The sequence below is a fragment of the Accipiter gentilis genome, chromosome 9 (genome assembly GCF_929443795.1).
Source record: "Accipiter gentilis chromosome 9, bAccGen1.1, whole genome shotgun sequence".
NCBI lineage: Eukaryota > Metazoa > Chordata > Aves > Accipitriformes > Accipitridae > Astur > Astur gentilis.
The window spans coordinates 7932433-7939439 of record NC_064888.1 but is presented as its reverse complement, the minus strand read 5'-3'; positions in this window follow the sequence as shown (position 1 = coordinate 7939439).

Genomic DNA, 7007 nt, shown 5'->3' with positions numbered 1-7007 from the left:
CACAGCACAAACTACTTGACTGTTTCTGTTGCCATTTGTGGCCTATTCATTGGAGCCTTGCACAGCATGCTGCTTTTCTTGCACTGGGATCTCCAGCCAGTTTTAAACTAAGTAGCAAACAAAGACAGTGCTGAGAGGCAGACAGGTTTGGCACTTGTAACCTAAGTTAAATTTCTGTCTCCTCTTTAGAGTTCAGAAGTATTTGAAATGGTAACTTCAGGAAAGAGGAGCAAAATCTGATTCTCTATCAGGACACAAAAGTTCGTTTTGAGTGAAGACATAAAAATCTAACAGTATATTTCCAGTTCTACACAGGATATGGCCAGTTTCCAAACTTTTATTTTGTGTTTACAATATTTGAAGGAGTGTTTTCATGCACAAGGTGATTTTACACCAGTATTCTTCATACCAGTTTCTATCATTGCATGTATCATCAAGACCCTACTGCTGTCTTTAAGCTACACTAAAGGGCCTGAAAGAAGGGGGAACAATCTCATGGTGATTCAGAAAACATCTCCCCAGTGGAGACATGGAACACCCACTGTGCCTCATTTTAATTGCTAGCACATTAAGCAGATAAACAAACTCTTAATGATTGCATATGCATTTCAGAGGTCATGGAGCTGTGCTGGAAAGGGCTCAGGTTTAACATGGAAAATACAAGTTTGTGCAAGAAGGTGAGGCTAATAACTAGTTATTGTTTAAACAGAAGGATGCTGTCTACTATGAAACAGTGGTAATTCAGAATCAGTGAGACAAAATTGTTTTGATCATTTGTCTAGTACAGCTCTTTTAGATGTAAATGGTTCTTCAAAAATGATTCCTGGGAGCTTTCCAATTTTACATAGCTGGACTAAATTTGTAAGTAAGCATTTCAAGACCAGTGCAGAGAAGTAATTTGGATTTCAGTTTGACAAGAGGTCCAGAGAGGAAAAATGCAAATGCTCCATCATCATTTCATATGATCTTTAGTTTATATTAGGCATATCTAACCACAAATCATTTCTAGCATATCATCTTAGAAAATCAGCATGAAACTACCTACAGTGCAGTTTTCAGAAAATACTGTCTTAGGTTGTTTTGAAACCTATTGAGGGTATTTTATAAAATACCAAGAAAATATAAATTCCATCTTCCACATAATTAATCACTGTAACAAATCTGTAATTGGTTTTAGTAGGAAAATGACTTTGCATATTACAGCAGCATGCACATGAGCTTATGCGTGTGAGACAGAAAAAGAGAACTCATAGAATTTTTCAATAGAGATTATAAATCTTCAGATTTTCAAAATGTGAATTTAAAAGGTAATTAAATAAAACTGATTTGTCATAGCAGTTTCCATTCCAGAAAGGGAATTCTATGTCCTGAATTGTCATGTGAAGACAGTTGCCCCCCACCGTGATCCCTTACTTGCTCCTATCACATCACATTAAATTGTCACATCCTATCATATCGCATTAGATCATTCAGTTGTGTATTTTGGGTGGCTTTCACAAGATTTTTTCTATGTATCTATAAAGATGGGGAAAAACAGTATCAGTAAAATTCTGTGAGGAGTCACCCCTAATTATTTCCTCTTAGTATGTTTTTGAAAACATTAAGAGAAAGACCTGCTTTTATAACAAGTTTCATATTTGGTGGAGTGTGAGTCCATAGAGGCCTTTGTGGCTTCTGGTCACATAGGGAATTCTGGAGTGCTGCTCTCTGCTGAAACTGTCGCATTATCCAAATGGTTGCACATGAAGCTGGGCTCTTTTCAGGACTTCTGTGCAGGGTGTTTGTCACCTTCAGCAATAAAGAAAGACCACATGACTCAGACGCCTAGCACCTACGCAGCCTAAGTTGAGGTATGTGAATATCATTGCTCAGATAGCTCCATGATGTGTCAGAGACAAACAGGCCAAGTGAGTTAGAAATTGGGTAGGTACCAACCTGCCTGATGCCACTTCATCAAGTGCAGCCTCTGGGTCTGAAAATACCACTTTTCCTCCATCAAAGCTTGTCCTCACATAGAGCATTATCTTCTCTCTGGAGAACAGCTCCAGTTCATACCCCAAAACTCCGGACAAAGCATTTACATAGCAGCCAAGTTGCCATTTTCACCCTCCACAAGTATTGCAATGTCCTTTTTTAGTCCTTGTATCTTTTTTACATTTAAATCAGAAGCCAAAACAAATTACAAACATGCCTGCTTCAAATGCAACCATATCAAATTGTTCTCTCTTTTGTTCTCCTTTAACTTTTTCATTTCTTTCCATCTTCAAGGACGGTGATGCTGGGGATGGTTAATTCATAAGTCACATTTACATTCTCTAGCATTTTTTTGTTCTCTTACAGTGCAGTCAAACCAGCTTCAAACAACTGTCCTGAATATTTTCCTTATTTCTGCTTCTTCTATGGATTTTACTTAGCCATGCATCAATTTCCAAACCAAGCTATATTAAAAATGCAACTGAGAAAGTCAGTGCGCTAACCTCTTCTGAAAACACCTTTTTTTTCTTATAATGCCGTCCTGTTCCTCAGTGCTTTGATGTCCTGTAATTGCCATTAATGGCGATATATTTCTTTAGCAGTCAAAGGGCAGAGAAAACATATTTTAGTATGTCCCCAGCTGAGTCTGTGTTATTAGCTGGTCTTTCCAGGAGCAACGAAACTGCTCCCATTGCCAGTCTGAGCATTCAGATAATTCAAATACTACAGAATTCACTACCTGCATCTGTAGAGGTAAGGAACAGTTCTAGGTTTCAGCTCTCCATATAGCACTTTGAAAACCAATGATATTAATTACATGGTCCAGGAAGGAAAAAGTGTTGGCCTCTAATTTTGTGTTCTGCTTTCTTTCTCATGCAACCTGTCCTTTCATTTTCTTTACTTTCAAGGAACAGATCTCCAAGCAAGGATCTTTTCCTACTGGCTGGCAGCCATTCCTTATTATCTGATGGCCAGCGTGGTTTTAGGAGAGGAAATATGAGAAGTTGTTGTCAGCCTTTGAGCTTCACAGTCCCAAAGTAACAGGAAAGTAAGAAACGGGGGAGTGGTGCTATTTGGACACCCTGGCCTCACCATTGGGTGTCATTTTCAGAATAAGGTTTGCATAGCTTCAGGAGAGGTAGCTCAGACCAGAAAGCTATCCTCTATTCATTTGGTGTTTAGTTATTTTCCATGAGTAAGTGAATTTCAACTTTCAAAGGCAGAAAGCAAACTCAACAAGATCCAAAGGCAGAGCATGCTCCAGACCACCCGATTCTATCTTATTCAACCGGATGAACCCTGCAGAGATGTTGCCACTGGCTTTGGGCAGCACTGGAGGGGCTGCAGGCTGGCGCTAGGCTTAGCCTAGCCAAGGCGCAGATGGCAGCGCAGGTATGAAGATCTACATGAGATGTGATACTGTTCTGGCTCTTGGCCTGGGCAGGAGGCATGGGGCAGGGTAGATGTGAGCTGATGGTGAGTTTGATCTGACATAAGGAGGGTCAGAAAGGTGAGGTGGTGTGGTGAAGGCTCAGAGAAGGTGAAGGGTGCAGGCTTGGAGCAACTCAGCTTGATTTTGGTCCATGCCTTCACACTTGGAGATGATGCACCAGTACATTAGCTTTGGGAGTTTCTTGTGCACTGTGTAACATCAATGATAACTGAACTGGTTTTATTTCTTCCCTGAGGAGGGTGACCCTCTTCCCTGTGAACTTCACTGGCTGACATGCAGCTGCTTCTGTTTGTGCTCATCAAGAAAAGCTGAGTTTCTGCTGCTGCTCAGTGAGATGGTGGCATCCAGAAACCCAGGCTGTTGATCCTCTGTCAGTTGGCATCACATCTCTGCTCTCCAGTGCAAAGCCATGTCAGCAGAGTGGTGCTCACTTTGGATGCATGTTTTTGTACCCTAGGTGCAAAATTGCTTTAATCTGGCAGCCCTGCCAGATCCAACCTGCTTCCCTTTGAACTGTAGACTCTTCAGAGGCACTTTCTGTTCTTTTGGGGGGGTCCTTTGTCTTCTGTGCATGTGAACAGGGAGTAGAAACACCTTTGTCGCTCATCTGGAAAGCAACAGTGTTTTCCTTAGCTGATGCCACATTTTGGTTAGCAATCGGAGAACTGGAAAAGGAATGACATGTGTGCTGATAATTACTGCTTTCTGCAGAAAGGGTTGAGTTCAGATCTCATCCATTCTATCCTAATGGGGAGAGAGACACCATCTTCTAGTACTTTTGGTTGCTATCTGACTTGCACGTCATTCCAGTTTGGGACTTGCAGCACTGTGACTTGTCAACAGTTGTCAGTGGGAGGTCTATGACTGGGCTGCTTGGTCTGGAGATCACCTTTCTGGTCCCTTCCTCCCATTGCGAAGGGTGGCTACTTCAAAGCTGCTCAATGTGATCTCCTTGAGGTTGGGGTCAAAGTCTTCTCCCAGCCTCCCTGGGCCTGCTTTTCCATCTGGCTAGTTTTTTGAAATGGCTTGTAATTAGGGCAGAGCCACTGCCTGCTTGCAGATGGGAAAGGCCATCCTTGACCTCAGTTAACCCTAAGTACAACTACGTCTCCATAACTGTGCTTGTATCTCTGTTCCTGCGGCCTTTCGCCACTCCACTTCTTCAGCTAGCCACCCAGTGCTTGGGATATCAGTCCTGTTTGGTCACATATGGGGAACACAGCGCTCTCAGAAACACTGAGTGCTATAATGTGCTCTCCCTTCTGGCATGATACTGTTTAAATGGCTTGATCAGCGTGGCTATGTCATAATGAGGCTGTGTGTCACATGGCTTGTTTTCCCAGAAAATGTAGAAACCTTTGAGGATCGCTAAGTGGTTTGACCTCTTTGCAAGCAGAGTTTCTGGTCTTGCAGTGTGGCTTCACCCTGTGTGGGCAGCTCCATCAGCATGACAACCCCATAATTAAGTGGCTTGTCTTTCTGGAGCATGTCAAGCTCTTCCAGTTATTGAGTATCGTGATCCCACACAGCAAATACGCTCAGGCTGTGGAATGGCTTGGAGTTTGAAAAACTCAGAGATGAATTCGGAAACCCTCAAAATACAGCCAAACTGGGTTTTCCAAGAGTAAAAATCAGTAATAACAGTTTCTATTTCCACATAAGTAAGAGGAGGAGAGAAACTACCCAATGTGGATAAGTGCTCTATATATGGAAAAGGTAAATTTCTGGGTTGTATTTTCACCAAATAGAAGGCAGAAAAAAAGCTCAAAGATTGTAACATGCTGAAGCCAGGGGACTAATTAGAATAGTGAATCATGAAAGAATTGGCAAATGTAATAATTAATCCCATGGCAACCTTTTTTTTAATGGTTCTGTCAGACTGGGTTTGGGCTTGGATGGCCAAAAGAAGGCCATAATAATGAAGTCTGCTGACAGCACAAAGCTGGACAGTGACCAAGTACAGAGAACAACCAGTCAGAGATGGGCTGAAATTTAACAGTGAAAAATTGTGCTCTTGTAGCAAATGGCAGGGATTTCTACTGCAAACTCATCAGCTCAAAATAACAAAGGAAGAGAAAGGCTTGAACAGACCGGCTGATCTCCAGGCAACTGTGAGCTATGCATGTGGCATAGCCACGTAACGGCAGATATGAGTTTGAGTCAGGTCAGAAGAGACATTATCTGTAGAGATAGGGAAAGATTAACACTACCCACTGCGGGTATTGCTGCAAGCGCATCTGGGAAGCTGCATACCAGTGCTGGCCATCCACAGTCACATTCACCCAAGTGCAGCAGGTTGCCCAGAAGCAGTGCTGGGGTGGTGCATGTCTTACCAGAGGACACGCAGATGTGTGCAAACTGGACACAAGTAAACGTGGGCTGGACGTTAGGAGGTTTCTAATCTGGAAAGGGCAGCTTTGGGAACAGCCTTCCAGCAGTAAAAGTAAATGACCTAGTTGACCTCAAGATAAATTTACTGAGCTCAGTGAGAGGAATGAGGTGGTTTACCTGCCTCTGATGGCAGATACTGAGCTCAGATGGATGGTGCCATCCATCCCTGCATGAAAAGACGGACGGAAAAGCTCTGAAAGAGCTTCAGAAAAATTCAGTGTCAGGAGTTGGCGTGAAACGAATCCAACTGTACCATGCTGCATTCAGAGCCACATTTTGTTAAATCATTCAGGATGAAGAACTGGAAATGGGGGCAGTTTGCCAATTTATTCAGCAGATGTACAGTCACAGCTGGTCAGCAGCTTTCTAAAATTACAAGACAGACTTTCTTCATGATCAAGCCACCTTTTTAATAGATTCAGCAAATAAAATGTTGTCCAGCAACATTTCTCCCAATCCTAAGGCAGTAAATTATCCTTATGATCCTGCTTTTGAATTCCTTCCACATTTTCTATTGCTGTTCATAAATTTTCTTTTCTTTAAAAAAGTGTTTATCACCCACATTATCATTAGAAAAACCTAGGCCACATTGACTTTTATCTGCCAAAAGATGTAAGAGGCTGTTTTACAGATATTTTTAGGGCCTCCAAGAAGTTTGGAGGCAATTTAAGTTCCATTCAAAATTTCTTTCTTATCTGGACTAGTTAAGTTTGTCACTTTTTTTTCCCATGGGAGGTAACAACTCACTTTTGGCTCAGTTTTCTTCTCTGTGTGCTCCTCCTTGCCCTATTTTGTGAAGCTTAGCTTTCTTCTCATCTAGATTTGAGAGATGGTGAGGCATTAGGAAGCCCGAGAGGGGATTGTACTTCCCACTACCCTCACACAAGAGGAGAAGCAAATATCAAGAATTAACTCCTAGATCCCTTCAGCACTATAATGAAGACAGATGCTTGTTCTGTCCTCACCAAGGTCTGCAGCCATGTCAAAAGTACATCATGGTTAAGGTAGCAAGGGCACTCCATACCAGTTGTCGATAAATCTCACACTCAGACTGACTGCAAATCTGTTTTCCACGTTCACAGTTTGTTTAGGTTTAGCTCTTGCGTATTTAGCCATTTTCATGTTTTCCAGGCAGCGTGGGTTGCAAACAAACCATATAATCTGTGCATGCTTTTGGAAACATTTTGCT